The sequence below is a fragment of the Sciurus vulgaris genome (assembly GCF_902686455.1).
Source record: "Sciurus vulgaris genome assembly, chromosome: 16".
Lineage (NCBI taxonomy): Eukaryota > Metazoa > Chordata > Mammalia > Rodentia > Sciuridae > Sciurus > Sciurus vulgaris.
In genome coordinates, this window is record NC_136477.1 from 9,607,637 (window position 1) to 9,635,605 (window position 27,969).

General features: G+C 39.0%; 1 long non-coding RNA gene across 1 annotated transcript; it reads right to left on the reverse strand.

Annotated features, from left to right (window-relative positions):
• Positions 1 to 261: 261 nt before the first annotated feature.
• LOC306646195 lies at positions 262 to 26,963 on the reverse strand. The gene is made up of 3 exons (XR_013759822.1): positions 26,194 to 26,963; positions 23,634 to 23,760; positions 262 to 3,162 (listed from the first exon to the last, which is right to left on the reverse strand). It is a non-coding gene; the product is annotated as an uncharacterized lncRNA (long non-coding RNA).
• Positions 26,964 to 27,969: the final 1,006 nt, after the last annotated feature.

Sequence of the window (27,969 nt, forward strand, 5' to 3'; positions counted from 1 at the left end):
ATGCCTTTATTTTATTTGCTTATTTTTGTATGCAGTGCTAAGGATTGAACACAGTGCCTCACATGTGCAAGGCAAGCACCCTGCCACTGAGCCACAGCCACAGCCCCTGGAACAAATATTTCTCTTAATTTTTTTTAGTTGTAGATGGACACAATACATACATTCATTCATTCATTCATGATGCTGAGGATCAAACCCAGTGCTTCACACATAATAGGCAAGCACTCTACCACTGAGCTACAACCCCAGCACCCAGAACCAACATTTTTGAAAAACTAAAGTACTTAGCAAAACTACACTGAAGTCTACCCTATCATTCAGTAATTGCATTCCCCCACAGAGCATATATCAAGAGAAATAAGTGTGTAAGTCTACCAAAAGATCAACTAAATGGCAAAACAGAAATTATGTTGAGTGAAAGAAGCCAAACACATAACTGTACAAATTGTAGTTCAACATTTATTTGAAAAGCAAGAACAAACAAACCAAATCAAGTGTAATAAGAGCAAATTGGGTTTCCTCTGTGGATTAATTATTGAGAAAGGGGATGAATGAACCTCCTGGAATCCTGGAAATGTGCTCACCAGGATGAAATTTCATCAAACTGTACACAGATTGGCACTTCATGCATGTTAGCATATATATATACCTTGATAAAACAGTAAAAAGTGATTAAGGGAAATGGTATAGCTATGCTTTAGGAGATAAAATATGATTTTTTTAAAAGGGGGAGGAGAGTAGCAAAATGTGCCTGAAACAGCTCACAGCATTCCTCTTCTCACATGAAGGCAGTAAAATCTTCCCTGCCTGAAGGTATCAAATATAAATCCTCCTCTACCAAAACGGGATGACACCTCTCTGAAGCTTGCCTCAATGACAGCCAGCATAACTTCATCATCCACACCTCTTCTCACCTTTTTTGAGACCACAGTAGGCTTGCACAGACACCGATCCCCTTGAGCAGAGTCCAGCATGGGACTGGACTGTGTGCATGACGACAGTCCTGTGAACTGGGTCAACTCTAACAAGGCAGCGAAGGTGGCAGAGGGAGTGCAAAAGTGCCAGAACGGCAGTGCCAGAGCTTCCCAGAGAAAGCCAGCAGCTGTGCTTGGCCACGATGCGGGAGCTCACGGAGGTGTTTGTGGAGCTGCAGCTCCTGAGGAGACTGAGGTCAAGCGCTTCATGTTCAGTCTTGAGCAAGTGTGGATCAGTGTGTTCAATGCTCAGAAAAATGAGCTGAAAACCGGGTCCCTACTCATTGGTCTACCTGTCTGGTGGTCCTAATAAGTGGACAACAGTGGCTTCTTCCCTAAAGCCTTCCAAACCTCATGAAGACTCTTATCATAGACAACTCTAACCTAGAATTGGAAAAAATAAATGATCTGGGAAATGTAGTCCCCAGCCATATCCAAATTAATATAACACACTTTTATAACTTAAAAAATTGGATCGAAATCCTACCCATGAGTAAGGAACAAAGAACAAAATTTAAAAATCATATATCAGACAAGACCATCATCTTGCAATTCTTTTCTACATTTCTGAAATTACATGATACATGAAAAGTTTTTAATAATAAAAACTGATATCAAAAAAATCAGTTCTTTTAGTTAAAAAAAAAATGGGGGGACACAGGGGTAGAAGGAAATTACTAGGTAAGCAACTTCCAGGATCTATCAGGATAGACCAAAAAAAATTAACAAAACTGAAACTGTACATAACATAATGACTACTTACAGAACAACAGGCACTTAAATTGTTTAAAGACCACTCTCCTAAAAGTATATGAATATGAGAAAACATACTTAAAATATCCCATGGGTCCAAAAGATTTTATTATGAAAATAATATTTATATCTGAGCCAAAATGATTCACCTCCTTCAAAAAGTAAAAGGTTACTTCATCACCTTAGATCTTCCTCTTAGAAAACAATGGAAATCAATGAGCAGGCAATCCCCTTTAAGGATGAGACACTGATCTGCTTTTCTAGTATGAATAAGTGAAGTGATATCTAGGAAGGCTTTAACACATGGCTTACATATACACATGGTTTCTCTCAGGTGTCCTCAAATCTCTGAAATCAGAAGCAATGATCTCCTACTTTGTCTCACTCATAGGGAGTCTCCAGAGAATGAGATTTACAAGTTACCTAAGGTTTGAAGGAAGCCCTACAGACAGACATTCCTGTACTCTTTACATTCATGTTTTCTCTAGTGTGAATTTTACACATCTTCAAAAGAAGATTGAGCAAATAAAGTTCTCCCACTTTCCTTACCTCATAAAGTTTCTCTCCAGTGTGGCTTCTCACATGTCTTCAAAAGATGGAAAATGGAGACTCCTACATTCCAGACATTCAAAGGATTTTACTCCAGTGTGAATTCTTGCATGTATAATAGGAAGAACATCAAAATACTTGCCCACATCCTTTATATTTTAGTGTTTTCCCTATGTGTGAGTTCTGTGTGCAGTAAGATAAGAGGAACTAACAAAGGTTTTCCCACATTCTTTTCAGTGATAAGGTCTCTTTCTGCTATAAGTTCTTTCATGTTGGGTGAGGGATAAGAAAAAATTAAAGGCCTTCCCACAATCCTTACACATATACTGAGTCTTGAGGACTCATAGGCTTTCCCACACTCTTTATATTTATAAGGCTTCTCTCCAGTGTGAGTTCTTACATGTGTTACAGGGTGAGAGGAACAGGTAAAGGTCTTCCCACAGTCCTTACATTCATAGGGCTTATTTTCACTGTGAATCCTTCTGTATTCTGTGAGGTATGAAGAACTACTGAAGGTCTTCCCACATTCCTTACATTCATAGTTTGCCTTTTCACTGTGAATCTTCATGTGTGCCCTGAACAAGGAGGAGCAACTAAAGGCTTTCATACATTCCTTACATTCATACGGTTTCTCTTCAGTGGGAGTTTTCATATGCTTCTTAAAACAAGCAAGAAAATGGAGGCTTTCCCACATTCCTTACACTGATAGGGTTTGTTTCCAGCATGAGATCTGGTGTGATTCTCAAGGGATGAATGGGACAGGAAGGCCTTGCCACACTCATGGCATTCAAAGGATCTGACTTCAGTAGTTCTCTTGAGCATAAGATTTGGAATTTGTCCACGTTGATTTTCTTCATTGTATTCACAGATGTTCTCCATCATATGACTTTCAAAAGTAAAAGACAGGTTATTAGTAATAAAATTTACTAATTTCAGTAAATGTGTATGATTTCTGCCTCATCAACTTATAAACTGAAAGTATTCAAGAAGGGTCTCCCACAGCCAATATTGTCACTGAGTTTTTGACATACATGATTTTTCTGATAAATGTTTACAACCAATGTGTGTCAAACATTCAATATCTCAGTCTCATTTGTAGCAAAAATTATCCAGACAAAATTCTTAGTGAAAGCATAATTTTAGACATAGGTTAATGGTCAAAACATGTTTCCTAAATCTCAAAACATTTTAGGAATCTCTTCTGAGGAACTCCCTGTTCTTATACAAGACATTCACCTCAAACATGTCTCATGGCTCTTATTCCAATCATCAGTACCATGAAATTCCAAGGTTTCATGTAAAACAGAGGACCAGGAAACATTTCTTTTGAATCTCACCATTTTCTTTTCATTGGATATTTTATTCTCCATTGTTATAATGCGGAGCAACTAATTCAATAGAATTAAGTAAAGACTCAAAATCTGAAACAAAAAAGTGATAAAAGTAAAGGTACCTACAAGCAAAGGACTTTTAGCAGTGTGTCTGTTTCAGGACTTCATTATTAATAGGCACAAGGATCAAAATGGAAAGCAAATTCACTAAAAAATAGTTCTGTGAAGACTAATACTGATGGTACAATAAGTGGAACTAGCAGGAGAGCAAAACAATAAGTAATCGGATAAAATGCACATACCAAATGCTAACTTAAAAGGAGCAAATATGGAGGTCTTCACCAAGAACAAAGAGAATGTGAGAGGACTGATAAAGGGTCAAAATAGGCATCTGAGTTGTCTGTGGACAATCAGCTTCCTCAGACAAAACAAACTACTGTTTCTATTTTTTTCCCCTCCCAAGCTGGTTTCTCCCAGGAATTGTTGCCCTCCTGGTGCTGCTCTGTACAGACACACTGGATGTGCCCCCTCTTCACTGTCTGTAGGTCTTCCTCTTATTCCAGTGTGGAGTCAGAGGGGATGTACATAATGGGTATCCTACACAGGCAGAAGGTATATCATGAGGGGAAATGATGAAGAATCACAAACATTTCCATAGGCAGGACCAACAACTTTGCTCTTCTGATATTCTGAAAATAAACAAATGTAGTTTTACTGCAAGAAAAATGCCAAGTCTACGGAGAAGGAAAAGCAGAGGCAGAGAAATAAAAGTAGCCTCTAATGTCCAGCACTGACCCGAGTTTCACACCTGAGCCTCAATATTATTATAAACTGGTCAACAGAGCCATTTTATTCTCCTCAGGAATTCATGGGAGAATGCCAATCTGGACAAAAACTCTGAGATCATGGTAAAGCATAAGAAAATAAGTCTACTTCCTAATTCTAAGGACAGAAGGGGTATTTTTTTTAATTTTTTTTAATTGCCGATGGACCTTTATTTTACTTATCTGTATGTGGTGCTGAGGATTGAACTCAGTGCCTCACACATGCAAGGCAAGTGCTCTACCACTGAGCTACAACCCCAGCCCCAGAAGGGGTATTTTTAAAAGGCACTATGCCACTCACAGAATATTCAATACTATAATTGCCTCTGCTTTCAGTTCCCATACAATGTAGAGTGACCACCTATATACCAAGCTGAAAAAGATGCCCCCAAAATCTTTCTCCAATTATATCAATGGAACCAAACAGGCCAGAAACAGATCCACATAAATACAGCTGGCCTTCTGGATACATGGATTCAACCAACTATGGACAGAAAATACTAGGGGAAAAAGTTACATTTGTACTGACCACGTATAGGTTTCTTTTTTTCCTTCTCATTATTCCCTAATCAATACAGTATACCAAGTATTTAAAAAGCACTTACATTGTATTAGGCATTAAAAGTCATCTAGAAATCATTTAAAGTATATAGGACAGTATTCATAGAGTGCATGCAAATACTATGACATTTTCAAAAAGATATTAGAACATTCACAGATTTCAGTGTCTGAGAAGGTCTTCAAAACAATCATCTATACACATCAAGGAAAAATTGTACAGTTAACAGATCTTTGACAAAGAAACAAAGGCAATTCAATGGAAAAAAGATGGTCTTTCCCACAGATTTTTAACAACTGGACATTCACATGCAAAACCAAATGAATCTTCTTTCAATGGATCACAGATACAAATGCAAAATATAAAAGTAGACAATCCTTAGAAGACAGCAAGAAAATCTAGTTGATCTTGGGTTTGGTGATGACTTTTTAGATAACAAGATGAAAACGTATGATCCATGAAACAAAGAACTGATACATTAGATTTATTAAAATTTAAATGTCCCACTCTGTGAAAGACAATGTCAAAAGAATAAAAAGATGGCCTGCAGCCAATGCCGCTTCAGGATCCCAGCCCACAAGCGCCCCACACAAACTCCACACCCATGGTCCAACCTGTTTCGAAGCTAGTGCAGCCATCTTGGATTATCCCTGAAGCAGAAGCTGCCATCTTTAGGTGGGACAACTCCCATCCTGAGATGCCTGCTGGAGACTGGAAGATCATCGTCAGGTACCTCTCATGCACCAGGTTACCAAAGATAGGAGGTTTGAATATTATATGACCGTTACATTATAGTTTTTTTTCCTCTATATTTTTTTTAATTTTTTTCGCTCTTTTCCTTTTGTTTGTTCCTCAGAGTCTCTTTCTCCCCTTTCTCATGCTAACAATCAACTTCTTTTGATTCCACTTTCACTCTTCCTATGATCTAGTACGTCTATATACTCTCTTATTTCATTAACCATTACATCCTACACGCCTCCCATCCTTGTTGTCCACCATTAGAAATTATAGACTTCATTGCAAACATGTTGGTTATATTGCAGATAATAATCTAACTCATCCTCTTTGTTTATTATGACAATACTGTTAATGTCTTCATAGGGGCTATTTGATTTATGGTTGCATATTGTTTGTATTGGGTGCTGCTAATATTTATCTTCCCCTTACAAATGAGGTACTAGAAACCTGCAGGGACACTATAAGCCTATGGGGGGAAACTGCAATGCCTCAGACCTGCACTTCTATAGGGGAAGATACAGGAACAACATGAAAAAACAGGTGAAGAAAGCATCCCAAACAAACCAACCTGCTATTTTAATAGAATCCAATGACAGTATGGTAGAACTAATGTCAGAAAAGGAGTTCAGAATGTACTTAATTAAAATGATCCACAAAGCAAAGGATGAGATAAGTGAGCAAATGCAGCAATAAATGATCACTTCAATAAACACTTAAAGCAGCAAATGCAGGAAGCAAAAGATCATTGCAATAAAGAGACAGAGATTCTGAAAAAAAAATCCTTAAAATGAAGAAAACAATAAACCAAATTAAAAACTCAATAGAACGCCTCACCAACAGACTATATCACTTGGAAGCCAGAACCTCAGACAACAAAGACAAAATATTTAATCTTGAAAATAAACTTGACCAAACAGAGAAGATGGTAAGAAATCATGAATGAAACTCCAAAAATTATGGTAGATCATGAAAAGACCAAATTTAAGAATTATTGGGATTGAGGAAGGCAGAGAAATACAAAACAGAAGGAATGAACAATATATTCAATGAAATATGAGAAAATTTCCCAAAACTGAAGAATGAAATGGAAAATCAAATACAAGAGGCTCACAGAATACCAGATGTACAAAATTACAATAGATCCACACCAAGGCACATTATAATGAAAATGCCTAACATACAAAATAAACACAGAATTTTAAAAGTTGCAAGAGAAAAGCATCAGATTACTTATAGGGGGAAACCAATATGGATATCAACAGATTTCTCAGCCCAGACCCTAAAAGTTAAAAGGGCCTAGAACAACATATTTCAAGCTCTGAAAGAGTATGGATGACAACCAAGAATCTTATACCCAGCAAAACTAACGTTCAGATTTGAGGACAAAAAAAAATCCTTCCATGATAAACAAATGTTAAAAGAATTTACTAATAGAAAGCCTGCACTACAGAACATTCTCAGCAAAATATTGAGGAGGAAATGAAAAACAACAATGTAAGTCAGCAAAGGGAAGAACTACCCTAAAGGAAAAATCAATCAAAGAAGAAACCAAGTCAAGTTAAAAACTGAAAACAAGCCAAAATGACCAGGAATACAAACCATATTTCAATAATAACCCTGAATATTAATGACCTAAACTCATCAATCAGAAGACACAAACTCGCAGATTGAATTAAAAAGAAAGACCCAACAATATGCTGCCTTCAGGAGACTCATCTCATAGGAAAAGACATCCACAGACTAAAGGTAAAAGGATGGGGGAAAAACTACCATGCACATGGGCTCAGTAAAAAAAGTAGGGGTTTCCATCCTCATCTCAGATAATGCGGACTTCAAGCCAAAATTAGTTAGAAGGGATAAATAAAGACATTTTATAATGCTTAAGGGAAGCATAAATCAGCAAGACATAACAATTGTAAATATTCATGCCTCAAACAATGGCACATCCATGTATGTCAAACAAATACTTCTCAATTCCAGGAACCAAATAGACCACAGCACAATAATACTGGGTGACTTTAACACACTGCTCTCACCACTGGATAGATCTTCCAAACCAAAACTGAATAAAGAAATCAGAGAACTCAATAACACAATCAATAACTTAGACTTCACAGACATATATAGAATATTGCATCCATCAACAAGCAAATACACTTTCTTCTCAGCAGCATATGGATCCTTCTCTAAAATATACCACATGTTATGCCACAAACAGTCCTTAGTAAATACAAAAAAAAAAAAAAATAGAGATAATACCATATATTCTATCAGATCATGATGGAATGAAATTAGAAATCAATGATAAAATAAAACACAGAAACTACTCCAACACCTGGAGACAAAATAATAGGCTACTGAATGATGCATGGATAATAGAAGACATCAGAGAAAAGATAAAAAAAAAATTCTTAGAGGTAAACGAGAACAACGATATAACATATCAAAATCTCTGGGACAAAATGAAAGCAGTACTAAGAGGAAAAGTCAATGCATGGAGCACATTCAAGAAAAGAATAAAAAGTCAACAATTAAATGACCTAACATTATATCTCAAAGCCCTAGAAAAAAAAAAACAGATCAACACCAAAAGCAGTAGAAGACAGGAAATAATTAAAATCAGAGCTGAAATCAATGAAATTGAAACAAAAGAAACAATTCAAAAAATTTACAAAACAAAAAGTCAGTTCTTTGAAAAAGCAAACCAAATTGATAAACCCTTAGCCACACTAACAAAGAGAAGGAGAGAGAAAAGTCAAATTACAAAAATTCATGATGAAAAAGGGAGATATCACAACAGGCACCACTGAAATACAAAACATAATTAGAAGCTATTTTGAAAATCCATACTCCAACAAAATAGAAAATCTCAAAGACGTTGACAAATTTCTAGAGACATGTAATCCTCCCAAATTGAATCAGGAAGACATACACAATTTAAACAGATCAATTTCAAGCAATGAAATAGAAGAAGCCATCAAAAGCCTACCAACCAAGAAAAGTCCAGGACCAGATAGATTCTCAGCCGAGTTCTACGAGACCTTCAAAGAAGAGCTCATTCCAATACTCCTCAAAGTATTCCATGAAATAGAAAAGGAGGGAACCCAAACTTATTCTATGAAGTTAGTATCACTCTGATACCAAAACCAGACAAAGATGCATCAAAGAAAGAAAACTTTAGACCAATATCCCTGATGAAAACAGTCATAAAAATCCTTAACAAAATTCTGGCAAATCGCATACAAAAACGTATTTAAAAGATAGTGCACCATGATCAAGTGGGATTCATCCCACAGATGCAAGGTTGGTTCAATATCTGGAAATCAATAAACATAATTCATCTCATCAATAGACTTAAAAGTTAAGAATCATATCAACAGATGCTGAGAAAGTGTTTGATACAATACAGCACCCCTTCATGCTTAAAACACTAGAAATAATAGGGAGATTATGAACATACCTGAACGTTGTAAAGGCTATCTATGCTAAGCCCACAGACAACATCATTCTAAATGCAGAAAACCTGAAAACATTTCCTCTAAAAACTGGAACAAGACAGAGATGCTCTCTTTCACCACTTCTATTCAACATCGTCTTTAAAACACTAGCCAGAGCAATTAAACAGAACAAAGAAATTAAAGGGATTTGAATAGGAAAAGAAGAACTCAAGCTGTCACTATTTGCTGACAACATGATTCTATATTTAGAGGATCCAAAAAACTCCACCAGAAAACTTCTAGAACTATTAAATTAATTCAGCACAGTAGCATGATATAAAATCAACATGCATAAATATAATCATTTCTATTCATAAGTGATGAATCCTCTGAAAAAGAAATTAGGAAAACTACTCCATTCACAAGAGTCTCAAAAAATATATAAAATACTTGGGAATCAATCTAACAAAAAAGGCAAAAGACCTCTACAATGAAAACTACAGGACACTAAGGAAAGAAATTAAAGAAAACCTTAGAAGATGGAAAGATCTTCCATGTTCTTGGAGAGACAGAATTAATATTGTCAAAATGGTCATACTATCAAAGGGGCTATACAGATTCAATGTGATTCCAATTAAAATCTCAATGACGTCCCTCATAGAAATAGAGAAAGCAATGATTGTTCCGTCCAGCGGAACCAGCATGGAGAAAGGAGACACCACCAATCTTTAGTTGACAAGATTTATTGTGTCCTCCCTGTTTTCCTGCCTCCTTTGTTCTCCCACTATCTTCCTTCTTCTTCCTTCTCCCTCTCTCCTCCCCCAGGCTCCTAGCTTATCAGCCAATTATAGCAAAGCTTTTTCTCATGCAGGAGAGCATGCGAAGGAATGCCAGCATAACACTATATAAATCAAGAGCTGTCCATGTGTGGCATGATATTAGATAGCCAATCCTTGAGCCTGGTGTTAACATGTCATAAGTCTACAAGGAACTAGTAAGCAAGCAGCCTTTTTGGGTACTTCCTTATTTTGGTAGCCAGTGCCCTTTGGCTCACTGCCAGGTGCCATCTTGTCCAAGATGGCCCTCAACAGGCTCCCCCGTTTTATTATAAAAAGAAAAGGACAGTGACTGTGTCTGTCTTAGGTGCCAGAGTCAGACTTTATCCTTACCCATCATTGGGAGTCAAAGAGCTGTTGGCATGCTTTGATCCCTGTCTTAGGTTGGTATAAAGTCCACCCTGTGCTTATCCGTCTTTGACTACCAGCCCTGTAATTGGGAGAGCCAAATCTGCAGATCAGAGCCTTGGTCCATGGCCATAAGGGCTTGCCATACCACTAAGGCTTGCCGTCTTTGATGACTCCTTAGAGACAACAGAATCTGAGCAGCAATAATAACAGCAAGAACAACAATTCCATCATAGCAAAACTTCCCATCTATTGTTTACCAAATTGTAAAGCTGACTGTAAGAAACTAATGACTTCTGGCATACTTGGGACCTTGACCTGAGTACTATTTACCACAAATATAGAACTTATTAATAGTGTAGTCAAATTAGTAAATGTCCCTTTAGTCCATGTCCCATTAAGCATGCTTCCAAGCTGTTTGGACAGATTTGCAGCAGCAGTAATATTAGAATAGGGTATAGGGGTAACACATAGTGCTTGGGCATGCACTAGACAGCCCGTCTGTGCAGTAACAGTCAACATGTCCACTTGTTCTTATAGTAAGTTCACTCTTTGTTTTAGAATCAGGATTCCCATGGTGAGATGTGCATTGATGTTTTCCTGGGCTGTCAATGCTTCGGCAGTGGCTCGTGACAGGTTGTTGAGCGCGTGAGCAGTAGGAATAGCAGTTCCTAGGGCAAGTCCAGCAGCAGTGGCAGCAGCCACAGCAGCCGCCGCAGAAACAGTGATGGCTATAATGGCTGAGATACCAAAATCTCTTTCTGCTCTCACAGGTAGGAAATTCCACTCACTAAGATTTAAGGTCACTGGGACTGGAATAAGCTTAGGAATCCTGGCAATCACAGCCAGAGGAAATAATGAAGCATCCCAACAACTAGACACATAACACTCTTGGTTAATGCAGTTAAGGACCTCAGTATCATTATCATTGTTATTAGTAATGTTAATATTAAACTTAGAACTGTTAGGCAGAATGAACACAAACGGAGACGTGACACATACAGGAGTAGGGGGGAAAGATTGATTAAAGGAAGTGAAATTGGCCTCGCACCCTGCATAACTATAAACAGGTGTATTACTTCCCTCTACATAGGCTTGCTTTTGACTGCACCTTTATTGAATGAGAGAGAGATTACCTCCCTGTATCATGGCGGTTTCTGAGGTGTCTAACCAGAGGAAGCAAAGACTACCTCTTAACTTGAAGTTTAGACTAGTAATAAGTGGCTTTACAGTGGAACCAGCTGGTAGGTAAGGGATATCTAGAAGTTCTGTACTAGGAAATAATTGAGGGAAAACTTATATGCCATGAGTGATATATCCCCAAAAGTTTTAGGAAGAGCTAACAACAGCAGGCTTACCACCACCACCATCATTTTGTGTTTCGGTGCCATTTTCTTTCTTATGGATAGTTCTTACCAAGCGCTCCAGGACCCAGATAGGTTGTTGTTGGTCCTGAGGAAAAACACAAACAGATCCTCTCCCCCAAATTAATACTGAGTCAGGTCCTTTCCAGGACCCAGTCAAGATGTCTTTCCACATTGCTTGTGGATGACCATCAGACTTTCCACTAAAATGTCTATTAGCTGCAGTATGGCCCATAGCATCTAAATTTAAAAAATTGAGGGTGAATAAAGCAAAGTTAAGTCTGTTCTTGGGAGGGGATAATGCCCCTATTCCCCCTTTTTGTTTGGTTAAGCAGACTTTTAATGTTTGATTAGCCCTTTCCACGATAGCGTATCCTTGTGGATTGTAGGGCAATCCTGTAGAATGATAGATGTTAAATTTTGAGTGAAACTGTTCAAATGAAGACGTATACGCAGGCCCATTATCTGTTTTAACTGATTTTGGCTTTCCCATAGAAGCAAAGGCTTGAAGGCAATGACTGATTACATCTTTTGTCTTTTCCCCTGTATGGGCGGTAGCAAATATATATCCTGAGTAGGTATCTAAGTTACATGTACAAATCTTAAAGTACCAAATTCAGGGATATGGGTAACATCCATCTGCCATAGATGATTTGGAAGGAGTCCTCTAGGATTGACTCCAAAATGAGGAACAGATAAATGAGGCACACAGGCAGGACACTGTTTTACTATATTTCTGACTTGTTCTTTTGTAATGTTACATTTTATTTTGAGAGTAGTAGCACTGACATGAAAATCTTTATGGAAATTAATTGCTTCTTTTACAATATTAAATATATGAGGATCTCGAGTAGCTGAGTCTGCAGTAGAATTTCCTTGAGCTAAAGGCCCAGGTAAGCCTGAATGTGCTCTGATATGGCCTATATATAAAGGTTTTTTGCGAGCCCACAGAAGAGTTTGTACTTGATAAAAGCATTGTTGTAAGGTAGCTTGAGGACTAATGGGTCCAGCTGTCTCAAGCCATGGCACAAGATGGGCAATATAGAGACTATCAGTATAAATACTTAAAGGTTCCTCAGGAAATGTTTGTAATGCAGTTATTATTGCTTCTAGTTCAGGTTTTTGAGCAGACTTATGAGAATAATAGTCTGTACTTTATCAGAAACTACTGTAGCTGTACCAGAGGAGGAGCCATCTGTAAAGATTGTGTTTGCTGCTGTGATAGGTTGAGCCTTAACAACCTGAGGGAAAATAACAGGATGTCTTTTGGAGAAGCTGACAATAGCAAGCAGCCTTTTGGGTACTTCCTTATTTTGGTAGCCAGTGCCCTTTGGCTCACTGCCAGGCGCCATCTTGTCCAAGACGGCCCTCAACAAATCATAAAATTCATCTGGAAGAATAAGAGACTCAGAATAGCCAAAGCAATCCTGAGCAGGAAGAGTGATGCAGGAGGTATCACAATACCAGAAATTAAACTATACTACAGAGCAATAGTAACAAAAATAGAATGGTATTGGCACCAAAACAGACAGGTAGACCAATGGTACAAAATAGAAAACACAGAGACAAACCCATATAAATACAGTTATCTTATACTAGACAGGGTGCCAAAAAATACAATGGAGAAAAGATACCTCTTCAACAAATGGTGCTGAGAAAACTGGAAATCTGTATATAACAAAATGAAATTAAACCCCTATCTCTCACCCTAAACAAAAAACTCAACTCAAAATGGATCAAGGACCTAGGAATTAACCACAGGCCCTGCACCAAAGAGAAGAAACAGTAGGCCCAAGTCTTCATCACATCAGCTTAGGACCAGACTTCCTTAACAAGACTCCCAAAGTTCAAGAAATTAAAGCAAGAATCAATAAATGGGATGAATTAAAACTAAGAAGCTTTTTCTCAGCAAAGAAAACAATAATGTGAAAAGAGAGCCTACAGAGTGGGAGAAAATCTTCTCCACGTGTACTTCAGATAGAGCACTAATCTCCAAAATTTATAAAGAACTTAAAAAATTTTACACCCAAAATATAAAGAACCCAGTCAATAAATGGGCTAAGGAACTGGACAGACACTTTACAGAAGAAGATATACAGGTGATCAACAAATGTATGAAAAACTGTTCAATATCTCTAGTAATTAGAGAACTGCAAATCAAAACTACCCTGGGGGGCTGGGGAGATAGCTCAGTTGGTAGAGTGCTTACCTCCTAAGCACAAGGCCCTGGGTTCAATCCCCAGCACTGCAAAAAAAACAAAAACAAAACTACCCTAGGATTTCATCTTGCTCCAGTCAGAATGGCTATTATCAAGAACACAAGCAATAATAGGTGTTGGTATGGATGTGGGGAAAAAGGCACACTCACACATTGCTAGTGGAGTTGCAAATTGGTGTAGTCAGTCTGGAAGGCAATATGGAGATTCTTCAGAAAACCTGGAATGGACCTGCCATTTACCCATTTATCCCACTCCTCAGTTTATATCCAAAGGACTTAAAATCAGCATACTACAGTAACACAGCCGCATCATGTTTATAGCAGCTCAATTCACAATAGACAGATTGTGGAACCAACTAGACACCCTTCAATAGATGAATGGATAAAGAAACTGTGGTATGTATACACAATGGGATGTTACTCAATCATAAAAATTTTAAAAACTATGGCATTTGCAGGTAAATGGATGGAATTAGAGAATATCATGCTAAATGAAATAAGTCAATCCCAAAATACCAAAGGCCAAATGTTTTCTCTGATAAGTGGATGATGATACATCATGGGGGGAATGCAGGGGAGGTTAGAGAAGAATGGAGGAACTTTAGATTACACAGAGGGAAATGGGGTGGGAGAGGATGAGGGAAGGAAAGACAGTGGACTGAGACAGACATTATTACTCTATGTATATGTATGATTACACGAATGATGTGACTCAACATTGTGTACAACCATAGAAACAAAAGGTTGTACCTCATTTGTGTAAAATGAATCAAAATGCAGTCTGTAAAAATAAAATTTTAAAAAATTTTCTTAAATTGTTTTAAAAAGAGGCACTCCACCAAAAAAAAAAAAAAAGAATAAAGAAAACACTTGCAATAGACTTATGGGTTAAGTGAAGCTGTTTTCCAGAACACAAAAAGAACTCTTAAGGCTCAACAATATAAAATCAACCTGATAAGAAAACTAGGCCAAAATTCTAAACAAATACCTCACCAAAAACGATGTACAAATGGTAAATAAGCATATTAAGAGATGGTCCAGCACACTGGCACACACCCATAATCCTAGTGGCTCAGGAGGTTGAGGCAGGAAGATGCAAGTTCAAAGCCAGCCTCAGCAATTTAGTGAGACCCTAAGCAACTTAGCAACACCATGTCTCAAAATAAAAATAAAAAGAGCCCAGGATATAGCCTAGTGGTTAAGCAATCTTGGGTTTAAATGACATGTTACCCAGGAAATGCAAATTAAAACAACACACCACTACACACCTATTAGAATGACCAAAATTTAGAACATTGACAATGTCAAACACTGGAGACCATGTGGAGCAACAGGAACTCTCATTTATTGTTAGTGGAAATGCAAAATGATACAGCAATTTTGGAAGACAATTTGGTGGTTTCTTATAAAATTAAATATATTCTTCCATTTGATCTAGCAACAAATTATTACTTTTGCTATCCAAGCAAGGATTTGAAAACTTAGTCCACATTAAAAGTTACATACACGTTTATGATACATATACATTTATTCATAATTGCCAAAACATGGAAATCCCCAAGATGTCCCTCAATAGGTGAGATGATAAATAAATGATAGCACACCAGACTATAGAATGTAATTTAGCACTAAAAAGAAATGACCAAACTTTGGATTATGTAGAGGAAATGAGAGGGGCAGAGGGTGGGGGTAGGAAAGATAGTGGAATGAGACAGACATTATGTACATGAATGATTAAACAAATGGTGTGAATCTACATCATGTACAACCATAGAAACACAAAGTGGTACCCCGTTTGTGTACAATGTATTAAAATGCAGCCTGTAAGAATAAAAAATATAGAAGTTGCAGGATGGTGGACTAGAGGGAGGCTGCGTTCCTTGTGGCTCCGTAATGCCGGATTCAAGCAGAGGATATCTGTTTCTCAGTGGGGCAGTTTTTGCTGCTTATCGATCCCCTGGTGTTTACCCCATTTGTCTGCTGTGATGACCTGCAATCTGCCAGCATATCGATACCTTTTTTAAGAGCAGATTGCTCACTGTCAGGCGTCTATCATCCGCCATTTGCCTGCCTCTTGCCTCTTCATCGCCTACCTTACCCCTATCTATCACCCAACGCTCGAGGTTCACCTCCCAATCGTCCGACAGCTGCCAGCAGACTGACCGCTAACCGCCAGTGGAGCACCAGCTGCCTGCTGTTGCCTGGAAGTTCATTGTCACAGTACCTGCAGGATCCCACAACTACACCAAACACACTGGACCCCCAGGACCCCTGCCAGACCAACTGCATCCCGTCTCCAGGACCTCCAACTGACCACGTCCACCCCTGAGCTGCAACTCCCCATTTGACAACACATTTCGAAGCCACAGCAGCCATCTTGGATAATCCTGGAAGCCAGAACTCCGATCTCCGTGTGGGGCAAATCCCATCCTGAGACGCCTGCTGGAGGCTTGAAGCTCATTGTCAGGTACCTCTCATGCATCAGGCTACTGAACACTGGGAGGTTTCATTAGTATATGACTGTTATACAGTAAATTTTCTTTTTTCTCCTTTTTAAAAAAAATTTAAGTTTTTATATCTTTACTTTCTTCCTTTCTTTTCCTTTTGTTTACCTGTTATCTCAGAGTCTCTTTCTCCCTTTTTTGCATGCTAACATCCAATTTCTTTTGATAACACTCTCACCCTTTCTATTTTTTAGACCTTCTGTATATTCTTTTCTTATCCCATTAACAGCCATATTCCACATCCCTCTGCACCTTCTTTGTCCTCCATTAGAAACTGAAGACCTTATTGCAAACCTGTTTGTTTTACCGAAGATAACATTTGAACACATTTTGTTTATTATGACAATTTTGTTATTGTCCCCATAGGGGCTATTTGGTCTAGGATTGCATAATGTCTGATTTGGGCACTGCTAATACTGACCTCCCCTTAAAGAAAGGTTTTGGAAACCTATAGGGCCACTATAAGCCTATGGGGGAAATCTGCAATACACCAGATCTGCAGCGCTAGAGGGGAAGATACATGAACAACATGAAAAAACAAGGGAAGAAAATGATCCAAACAAATCTAGATTCTATAGTAATAGAATCCAATGACAGTATGTTAGAAGAAATGTCAGAAAAGGACTTCAGATTATACATGATTAAGATGATTCGCGAAGCAAAGGATGAGATATGAGAGCAAATGCAGGCAATGAATGATAATACCACTAAGCTGAAAGAGCACCTGTAGGAAGCAAAAGATCATTTCAACAAAGAGACGGAGATTCTCAAAAAAAAAAACAAATGGAAATCCTTGCAATGAAGGAGACAATAAACCAAATAAAAAACTCAATGGAAAGCATCACCAACAGACTAGACCACTTGAAAGACAGAACCTCAGAAAATGAAGACAAAATACTTAATCTTGAATATAAAGTCGCCCAACAGAGAAGATGGTAAGAAATCATAAACAGAATTTCCAAGAACTTTGGGACATCATGAAAAGACCAAATTTAAGAATTATTGGGATTGAGGAAGGCACAGAGATACAAACCAAAGGAATGAACAATCTATTCAATGAAATAATATCAGAAAATTTCCCAAACCTGAAGAATGAAATGGAAAATCAAATACAAGAGGCTTACAGAACACCAAATGCACAGAATCGCAACAGATCCAACCAAGGCACATTATAATGAAAATGCCTGACATTCAAAATAAAGATAGGATTTTGAAGGCTACAAGAGAAAAGCATCAGATTACATATAGGGGGAGACCAATATGGATAGCAGCCGACTTCTCAACCCAGACTCTAAAAGCTAGAAGGGCCTGGAACAACATATTTCAAGCTCTGAAAGAACATGGTTGCCAAGAATCCTATACCCAGCAAAACTAACCTTCAGATTTGAAGATGAAATAAAATCCTTCCATGACAAACAAAAGTTAAAAGAATTTACAAATAGAAAGCCTGCACTACAGAATGTTCTCAACAAAATATTCCATGAGGAGGAAATGAAAAACAACAAAGGAGGTCAGCAAAGGGAGGAACTACCTTAGAGAAAAAACACTCAAAGGAGAAACCAAGCCGACTTAAAAACCAAAAATAAGCCAAATGACTGGGAATACAAATCATTTCTCAATAATAACCCTGAACATTAATGGCCTAAACTCCTCAATCAAAAGACATAGACTGGCAGAATGGATTAAAAAGAAAGACCCAATAATATGCTGCCTGCAAGAGACTCATCTCATAGAAAAAGACATCCACAGACTAAAGGTGAAAGGATGGGAAAAAATCTACCACAAACATGGACTCAGTAAAAAAGCGGGGTTTCCATCCTTATATCAGATGAAGTGAACTTCAAGCCAAAGTTAGTCAGAAGGGATAAAGAAGGACATTTCATACTGCTTAAGGGAACCATAAATCAGGAAGACATAACGATAGTAAATATTTATGCCCCTAACAATGGTGCATCCCTGTACATCAAACAAATCCTTCTCAATTTCAAGAATCACATAGACCACAACACAATAAATCTGGGCGACTTTAATGCACCGCTGTCACCACTAGATATCTTCCAAACAAAATCCAACCAAAGAAACCATAGAACTCAATAATACAATCAATAACCTAGACTTAATAGACATATATAGAACATTCCATCCGTCAACGAGCGGATACACTTTCTTCTCAGCAGCACATAGAACCTTCTCGAAAATAGACCATGTGTTATGCCACAAAGCAGCCCTTAGGAAACACAAAAAAATAGAGATACTGCCTTGTGTTCTATCAGATCATAATGGACTGAGAGTAGAAATCAATGACAAAATAAAAAAAGAAAATTACTCCAAGACTTGGAGACTAAATAATATGCTACTGAATTAAACATGGATAACAAAAAACATCAGGGAGGAGATTAAAAAATTCTTAGAGGTCAATGAGAACAATGATACAACATATCAAAATTTCTGGGACACTTAGTACCACTAAAGCGGTACTAAGAGGAAAATTCATTGCATGGAGCGCATTCCAGAAAAGAATGAAGAGTCAGCAATTAAATGACCTAACATTACAGCTAAAGCCCTAGAAAAAGAAGAACAGAATAACAGCAAAGTAGTAGAAGACAGGAAATCATTAAAATCAGAGCTGAAATCAATGAAATTGAAACAAAAGAAACTATTCAAAAAATTGACATAACAAAAAGTTGGTTCTTTGAGAAAGTAAACAAAATAGATAAACCCTTAGCCACACTAGCAAAGAGAAGGAAAGAGAAGACACAAATTACTAAAATACATGATGCAAAAGGAAATATCATGACAGACACCACTGAGATACAGAACATAATGAGAAGCTACTTTGAAAATCTGTATTCTAACAAAATAGAAAGTACCAAAGACATTGACAAATTTCTAGAGACATATGCTCCACCCAAACTGAACCAGGAGGACAAACACGATTTAAACAGATCAATATCAAGCAATGAAATAGAAGAAGCCATTAAAAATCTACCATCCAAAAAAAGCCCAGGACCACACGGATTCTCAGCCCAGTTCTACAAGACCTTCAACAAAGAACTCTTTCCAATACTTCTCAAAGTATTCCAGGAAATAGAAAAGGAGGGTACCCTACCAAACTCATTCTATGAAGCTAATATCACTCTCATACCCAAACCAGGAAAAGACACATCAAGGAAAGAAAATTTTAGACCAATATCCTTGATGAATATAGATGCAAAGATCCTTAACAAAATATTGGCAAACCATATCCAAAAACATATTAAGAAAATTGTGCACCACGATCAAGTGGGGTTCATCCCTGGAATGCAAGGATGGTTCAACATTCGTAAATCAATAAACGTAATCCATCATGTCAATAGACTTAAGGATAAGATACATATAGTTGGGGTGGGAGGGGTGGGGGGAAGGGAAAAAATAACAGAATGAATCAAACAACATTGCTCTATGTAAATTTATGATTACACAAATGGTATGCCTTTACGCCATGTACAGAGAAACAACATGTATCCCATTTGTTTACAATAAAAAAAATAAATAAATAAATAAAAAATAAATCAAAAAAAAAAAAAAAAAAAAAGATACATATAGTTATTTCAATTGGTGCAGAAAAAGCATTTGACAAAATACAACACCCCTTCATGCTCAAAACGCTAGGAAAAATAGGGATAGTAGGAACATACCTAAACATTGTAAAGGCTATTTATGCTAAGCCCATGGTCAACATCATTCTTAATGGAGAAAAACTGAAACCATTCCCTTTAAAAATGGGAACAAGACAGGGATGTCCTCTTTCACCACTTCTATTCAACATTGTCCTTGAAACTCTAGCCAGAGCAATTAGGCAGACTAAAGAAATTAAAGGGATACAAATAGGAAAAAAGGAACTTAAGCTGTCACTATTTGCGGATGACATGATTCTATATTTAGAGGATCCAAAAACCTCCTCCAGAAAACTTCTAGACCTCATCAATCAATTCAGCAAAATAGCAGGCTATAAACTCAACACACATAAATCTACAGCATTTTTATACGCAAGCGACGAAACAGCTGAAAGGGAAATGAGGAAAACAACTCCATTTGCGATAGCCTCAAAAAAAATAAAATACTTGGGTATCAATCTAACCAAAGAGGTAAAAGATCTCTACAATGAAAACTACAAAACACTGAAGAAAGAAATTAAGGAAGACCTTAGAAGATTGAAAGATCTCCCATGTTCTTGGATAGGCAGAATTAATATTGTCAAAATGGCCATACTACCTAAAGTGCTATACAAATTCAATGCAATTCCAATTTAAATCCCAATGATGTACCTCACAGAAATAGAGCAAGCAATCATGAAATTCATCTGGAAGAATAAGAAACCCAGAATAGCTCAAGCAATCCTTAGCAGGAAGAATGAAACAGGGGCTATCGCAATACCAGAACTTCAACTATACTACAAAGCAATAGTAACAAAAACGGCATGGTATTGGCACCAAAAGAGATAGGTAGATCAATGTTACAGAACAGAGGACGCAGACACAAACCCAAATAAATACAATTTTCTCATACTAGACAAAGGTGGCAAAAATACGCAATGGAGAAAAGATAGCCTCTTCAACAAATAGTGCTGGGAAAACTGGAAATCCATATGCAACAGAATGAAACTAAACCCCTATCTCTCACCCTGCACAAAAATCAACTCACAATGGATCAAGGACCTTGAAATCAGACCAGAGACCCTGCATCTTATAGAAGAAAAAGTAGGTCCACATCTTCACCTTGTTGTCTTAGGATCAGACTTCTTTAACAGGACTCCCATAGCACAAGAAATAAAAGCAAGAATCAATAACTGGGATAGATTCAAACTAAATAGCTTTCTCTCAGCAAAGGAAACTGTCAGCAATGCGAAGTAAGAGCCTACAGAGTGGGAGAATATCTTTGCCACTCATACTTCAGATAGAACACTAATTTCCAGAATCTATAAAGAACTCAAAAAACTCTACACCAAGAATACAAATAACCCAATCAATAAATGGGCTAAGGAAATGAACAGACACTTCACAGAAGAAGATGTACAAGCAATCAACAGATATATGAAAAAATGTTCAACATCTTTAGTAATAAGAGAAACGCAAATCAAAACTACACTAAGATTCCATCTCACCCCAATTAGAATGGTGATTATCAAGAATACAAGCAACAATAGGTGTTGGAGAGATGTGGGGAAGAAGGTACACTCATACATTGCTGGTGGGACTGCAAATTAGTGCAGCCCCTCTGGAAAGCAGTGTGGAGATTCCTTAGAAAACTTGGAATGGACCTACCATTTGACCCAGCTATCCCACTCCTCGGCCTATACCCAAAGGACTTAAAATCAGCATACTACAGAGATACAGCCACATCAATGTTCACAGCGGTTCAATGCACAATAGCCACACTATGGAACCAACCTAGATGCCCTTCAATTGATGAATGGATAAAGAAACTGTGGTGTATATATACAATGGAATATTACTCAGCTATAAAGAATAATAAAATTATGGCATTTGCAGGCAAATGGATGAAATTGGAGAATATCATGTTAAGTGAGATAAGCCAATCTCAAAAATCCAAAAGAGGAATGATCCCACTGATAAGCAGATGATGACACTTAATGGGGGGGTGGGAGGGGGACAAGAATGGAGGAAGGAGGGACTGTATAGAGGGAAAAGAGAGGTGGGAGGGGTGGAGGGGAAGGAAAAAAATAATGGAATGAATCAAACATCATTACTCTATGTAAATATGTGAATATGCAAATGGTATGCTGTTACTCCATGTACAAACTGAAACAACATGTATCCCATTTGTTTACAATAAAATAAATTTTTAAAAAAGAATAAAAAATATAAATAAATAAATAAAAGTAAAATAATCTTCACAAAGGAATGACCAGGTGCAATGGCACATGCCTAAAATCCCAGCAGTTCAGGAGGCTAAGGCATGAGGATCAAAAGTTCAAAGCCAGCGTCAACAACTTAGTGAGGCCCTAAGCAATTTAGCAAGACCCTGACTCAAAATAAAAACAAAAAAGGCTGGGAGGTGGCTCAGTGGTTAAGTGCCCATAGGTTCAATCCCTGGTACCAAAAAAAAAAATCTAAATACAAAGCATGAATTTTCAGTGATGATGACATATCAACATAGGTTCATCTATTATTTTAAAAATTATCATTCTGGTGAGGCTATCCATGTTTGGGGACAGGGGTTATAAGAAAAATTTCTCTACCTTCCACTCAATTTTGCTATGAACTGAAACTTCATCTATAAACAGATTGACTAGTTTTTCAAAAAAATATCCACCCAGAATCTCAGAATGTTGCCTTACAGGAAAACAAAGTCTTCATCAATATAGTCAAGTTAAGATGAGGTTATTCTGGATTAAGGTGGACCCTGAATCCAATGACCGATGTCCCTATACAGAGAGAGATCAGAAACAAGTACACAGGGATGGCAGAGGCAGAGACTGAGTGATGCATCTATAAACCAAGAAACACCAAGAACTGCCAGCAACCACCAGAAGCTAGGAAGAGACAGGGAGGGACTTTTTCCTCAGAGCCTTTAGAAAGAACATAGGTCTGCTGACACCTTGATTTCACACTCCCACACACCAGAAATAAGAAAGAATAAATTTCTATGCTTTTTACCCACCAGTCTGTGGCACTTGTTCACACAAGGCCTAAGGAACTAATACAATCGACCCCACAGACTCATCTCCAAATCATCCAACCAAAGCACAAATCCTCCAATAGATTCTTTCTAATGCCCTCTTACTAAGATGCCCCACACTCCCCATGGGGTACATTCTCCCATGACACACTGCAAAATAAACCCACTTGTTTAACTTATGGGTGTGATCCTGGTGACCTCTGAGTAAAGGGCATTCACAGCAGTACGATCCTAAGGGTCTCACACCACAAACTCTCCCTGTGCCCCAGAGTGACCCTTCAGTGCCCACACTTAACACTTAATAAGCCTCAAGGCTTTCAACCACAAAAAGAAAAAGGAAAAACAATGTTCCTTCTCATGACGAAGCCTCCAGACTGTGAGCACCCTGCAGTCTGTGACCACGTCTGTCTTATTTACCAACACATGCCCATTCCTCAGTCCAAATCCTGGAACAAGGTCAACCAGTGAGATAAATTGTTTTCTAAACCACTATGTGAACTAATGTTGCCCATCTTACCTAGTGAGGCCAGGTTCTGGAAGGTTTCCAGCATCACATCTCTGTAGAGGCTCCTCTGAGCAAGATCCAGCAAAGCCCACTCCTGCTGGGTGAAGTTCACAGCCACATCCTCAAAGGTCACCAAGTCCTAAAAGATGCCACAAATTCTGTTCAGACAGGTACAACTCCTCCAGTGTGTGCAAGAGGATAGGTGAGGCTGACAGCACTGGGGACCTGAGAATCAATTCAGAGAAGTTCAGAAGACTCTGTGGTCTCCCAAAATTTATATTAGTACTCAGATAACAGATCTCTCTCCCTTCTGCATACTTTCTGGTTGAACAAATTCTGTCTGATAGAACTGAGCAATTATAAAAGAGTAAATTTATCTCTTCACAGTGTGATAATGAGGTCATACACAATCACTCTTAATCACCTAGTATAGCACAGAATACTTTTCTTTTTTAATTTTTTTTTTTAATTTTTACAGACCGCATTTTGGTTCATTGTACACAAATGGGGTATATTTTTTGTTTCCATGTGCACGATGTAGATTCATACCATTCAAGTGATACCAGATGTCAGGGGGATCCACACACACAAGCAGTTTGACAGATACCAACTGAGTATCCTATAATTCTACAAAACTATTTTACTATCTAGCTGGAAATAGCATCATTCCACAGGTTGAGGGCTCAGTCGCACAACACTTCCCCAAGTCCAGAAGCCAGTCACATATACCTCTGACCAACCGGCTACATCTTCCTTGAGTTCAATTAATTTGCTGGGACCACTCAAAGAAAGCAAGGAGATACTTTCCTATGTTTACTAGTTTCTTATAAAGAATATTATGAAGTACATAGATGAAGACAGATGAAAAGATAGATAGGGCACAGTATGGTGGAAAGAGGTGCAGAGCTTCCATGCCCAAGGACCTCAACATGTTCCACTATCCTAAAGTTCCCCAAACCCACACTTTTTGGGCTCTCACGGAGGCTTTACTTGTAGCCACTGGTTATCAACTTAAATTTCAGTCCCCCTCCCTCCCCCAGAGCTTGGTGTGTGGAAGTGTGAAAGTTCCAATCCTTTAATTATGCCTCAGTATTTCTGGACCAGCACCAATCCTGAGGGTATCTAGAGCCTACCAGTCACCAGTCATCTTATTAGCAAATAAAGATATTCTTATCACTCCAGATATTCCACATGTCTTAGAAACTCTGTGCTAGGACACTAGACCAAATAGAGACCACACAACATCACATAAGGTGACCAAGTCCAGTTCCATATTACTCCAGAACATTACTCCAGAAACAAGAGAAATACTCTTAAGAAAGAAATAATTTCCATAATGACACCATTAATTCCTCGTTACAGAAACAATTTCACCCACTGCTACCCTATTTACATCATAGCACTCTGCACAACATGAAACACAAGATTAAATCTCACTGTGCTTTTGTTTGTTTGTTCCTTCCCCACCTCCCTGGGGACTGAATCCAGGAACCTCTATCACTAAGGTACATCCCCAACCCTTTTCATATTTTAATTTGAGACAGTCTCTCTAAATTGCCTAAGATGCCCTTAAACTCAGGAACCTCTTGCCTCACTCTTCCAAGTAGCTGGCATTACAGGTATGTGACGAGATTTTAATGAATAAAAACACACTGAGGGAATGGGAACTTTTCCTTTCTTCTCCTCACAAACTTGAGAGACCTAGGAGCCTACACAGGCACATCTGTATGGCAGGCCCAGAAGTGGCCATATTTTCTTTATTCTAGGCCTGGGTTTGGCAAAATGGGCATATGAGCTAAATCAGGCCTCTATTTGTGTACACAGTTTGACTGGAAGACAACAAGACATTTGTTTATGAACTCTCTATTGGTGCTTTTGTACTAAAATGAGTTTCCTTGCAATAGAAACTCTCTGGCCTTCAAAGTCTAGAATATTTACTACATGATCCAATAAAGAAACAGATGGCCAACCTATGTTCTAAACCAGCTAGAAAATACCCATCACAAGAACCAGAATTCATTGTTTCCTCACTGCCTAGAATATAAAAACACTTGAATATCTGATGAATGAAAAACGCTAATGGAAGAATGGATGTATTATGTGAAGCCAAGTATGTAAAACTGGAATCTCTTCTGTGAAACCTTTGTAATCACATTTCAATTGAAAGCCACATCTTCCTTTTAATAAATACATAAAATAGCTAGAAAGTCAGACACTTTGGTAGGCACGGAAATCCCAGTTACTTGGGAGGGGAGGCAGGAGAATTACAATTACAAAATTGCTAAACCAAGGTATGGCAAATCTACTTGTCTTCAAACTCTAAATGCCTAATGAATGCATTTCTGAACGCATGCCTTGTAATTTAGTTGTTATAGAGCCCTTTTCCCCTAACATTACCAGAATTTAACCTAGAACACTGTTGGGCACTGTAGAATTAGATGAGAGACTTATTCAAATGTGCAAACACTAAGCTCCTTTTCCCGACTAAGCCATAGGCCTTTGGCAAGGTGTTTTCCTTAATACCCTCACTTCCCACTCCTTAATTTCATACTTAGGTAATATTTATGCTCACCCTACCACATGCAGTCATGGGGAATAAAGCACTGAATAAAATATAAAAATCCCAAGTTCCAGGGCCAGTGCTTGCACACCTGTAACCCCAGCCACTTGGAAGGATGAAGCAGGGGAATCACAAATTCCAGGCAAGCCTGGACAACTCAGCGAGAACCCAGTCTCAAATTTTAAAAATAAATACGTTTAAAAAGGCTGGGGATGTTGTGTGAGACTCTTGGTTCAATCACAAAAACAAACAAGAAAACTGAATCCCTGATTAGTAAAATTCGCAGCATTAACAGAGAAAGATTATTTGGCTCGTCCCCTTAGCCACAAAATGACAAATCGATTTCAATATACGTGCCCGGGCCATTTAATTTAGGCCGCCTGGAAGGAAAGGACCAGCGCAGAGGCCGCGGGAGGCTCGGGTCCCGGGACCCGACGCCAGCGAGGCTCTGCGTTCTGCGGGGAGAGGCCGCCGCCGCGCGGCTCTCGGGCTCCAGCATGCAGGAGACGCGGCAGCCGCCGGCGCAGCCCCGAGTCCCCGCTGCGGTCACCGGGACCAGCCCGGCACCGGCGGAGCCCACCGGGGCTCTGGGGCCGCGTGGCTGAGGGAGGCCCGGGGGCGGCGGGACGAGGCGGGGATGCGCCCCAGGCCGGTCCTCGCCTCCCCGGGCCGAGAGCTCAGGACAGGAGAAGTGGGAAACCGACTGAGGAAACGCCACGGAAACCAGACACCAGGCCGCAAGACGCCGGGCAGGAGCCACGTACCCGGAAGCCCCGAGGTGCCTATGCAGAGGCACACTTCCGCTTCCGGTGTCTGCACCGCCCACAAGCAAGGGGCGGGGCCCCGGGGCCTGGGGTTTGGGGTAGTACATCTCTGCAGGGAAGAGGCCTGTTGCTGACAAGTGGTGGGTTTTGCCAGGGTTGCGAATAAAGAAAGAAAAATCGGGCCGTTTGCAGAGGCCGAGCATGATGGCGACTTTCTTCTGGAGACTGAGGCTCACACATACCAAGTTGAATGGCTATACCCGCTCCCAACAACCTTCAGAAAAGCCGAGGATACCAAGCCTGGTGTGCACCCTTGTAAACCCAGTTATTCGGTAGGCTGAGACAGGAAATTCAAAGCCAGCCTGGGCAACTTAGCAAGACCCTATCTCAAGATAAAAATTTCTATTCGGGCGTGGGAGCGCCTGCCTGTAATCCCAACTGCTTGGGAGGCTGAGGCAGGAGGATTGCAAATTCAAAGCCAGCCTCAGCAACAGTGAGCAGCCAAGCAACTCAATGAGAGCCTGTCTGTAAATAAAAAAGACAAAATAGGGCTGGGGATGTGGCTTAGTAGTTAAGGGCCCCTGAATTAAATCCCCGGTACAAAAAAATTAAAAAGTGAAAATTTCCAAAAAGAACTGAAGATTTAGCTCAGTAGTAGAGCATTGTCCCAGCCCGGGTTCATCCCCCAGTAGGAAAGCAGTGGGGAGTTAAGAAACCTAGTTGAGAGATCATAGTGCCTGCTGTTAGTAGAACAGAAAGGGAAGATGGTGGAGAAAATACAAAAAAGAGTTGCCAGCATCATTCCTCCTCCATCTCTAAGCAGCTTAGCATGGAAAGATACTATCCACCTAGGTGATGGAGAGAGAAATAAATTTAGGCCTTAGATTTGAAACCCAGTACCAAGCCCATGTGAAACCTGATGCCATGCTGGCGAGTGGCACATGCCTGTAAGCCGTGTAATCCCAGCAACCTGGAAGGCTGAGGCATTAGGCTAGAGAGTTCAAAACCAGCCTCAGCAACTCAG